The sequence below is a fragment of the Triticum aestivum genome, chromosome 5D (genome assembly GCF_018294505.1).
Source record: "Triticum aestivum cultivar Chinese Spring chromosome 5D, IWGSC CS RefSeq v2.1, whole genome shotgun sequence".
Taxonomy (NCBI): Eukaryota; Viridiplantae; Streptophyta; class Magnoliopsida; order Poales; family Poaceae; genus Triticum; species Triticum aestivum.
The window spans coordinates 434315847-434317372 of NC_057808.1; positions in this window are offsets into that span (position 1 = coordinate 434315847).

A 1526-nucleotide genomic window follows, 5' to 3' on the forward strand; every position below is an offset into this window, starting at 1 on the left:
GGCACCAACCGGGACCAAAGGACTAACCTTTAGTCCCGGTTGGTGCCACCAACCGGTACTAATGGGCATCGCACCCTTTAGTCCCGGTTCGTGGCACCAACCGGGACTAAAGGGCCCAGGTGAACCGGGACTAATGCCTTAGCCGCACGAATGGCCACCTACCTGTATGGCCACCTACCTGTATATTTTGTCCAGTTTAGAAGAGCTCTGATGAACACAACAGATGACACATTCCTTCAAGCCTTTGCCTCAGATCTGTATGATAAGTTTCTGCATCATGCAGCAATTAAGCACCCTCTAGTGCGTGCCATATTTATATGCGGTGTTCAGCAAGCGTGCAGGGCGCACGACATCTATGACCCTGACGCAGGGTACAAGCAGGTCCTCAAAAGGTTAGCAATCCCTGGTTTCAACCTGGTAGATGCGATAGCCAACTCTAGGATAGATATTCTCCAAGAGGTTCTTGATTACCAAAAGCGGCAGGCATCCAGAAATGCTGATAAAGATGGAGCGCGTCAGGTCAGAATACTTCGCCCAGATGGCACGTTTTGGATTTGGGAGAACAAAACTGCCTTCAGGCGCTACCTGCTGACGGATAATGTGAATGTTACTGCAAATAACTGTCTATCCTATATTGACATCGAGAGGCATCTTATTGTCCACGGCCCAGACTATTCAAAGGAGGATAAGGACTACAAAGAGGCGGCAGATAATGATGGGGTTCAATATTGGAAGGTGGTGGGTAACCAGTGGGACAGAAATAGGCCGAGAAAACAGAAGCTGGACACATTCGAGGTCATGGAGCTTATGGTTGCGTCTGTTTCAGAGGAGATCATGCCTCTGATGATCTCTGAGCTGCTTGATCAATCTGCTATGACTGGAAAGTAGGTACCGGTGTACTTCTGTTTGTACCTTATTGAAATCAATTTATGCTCTGTTATACTAACTATGTTTGATGGTTGATGCTTTACAGGCTGAAGGCTGTCTGGGAATTGTACAAGAACAGTGGGTTTGAGCTCTCGAATATGGACGTGCAAAATATGCTGGCGCTGGTTGGCCTCAGTAGGGAAGCAGAGGAAGAAGACGACCATTGATAGGTTGCTGCTGCATGAACTTCCAAGTTGGTTCCACAATTGGATGATCGACATTCTGAATGAACCCGTCTTTCACAGCAGTCCACGAAATGACATTTTGAGATCCAGTGAAAGCATTGGATCATGTAGCCACCTTAGTGCCTGTAGGAATTTATGTTAATTAACTGGTGAAACAAGCTGTTGTCTCTTGCCTGGGCTGATGTAACATTTCGAGTAGATGATTTTTCATATAAAAAACTTTTTCATCCGAGTTCGTATGCAAAAGTTATGCCCATTTTTAGAAATTCCAGAGAGATTTTGCAAATAAAGTCGAAATTCATATTTGTTAATTTTCCCAACAACTAGACCACATATCACATGGGAAACTTATTTTATTTTTTTGACATTTCCATCATTTTCTTTTGTTTTTTCTAAAACTGAAAAGGCGGTCCA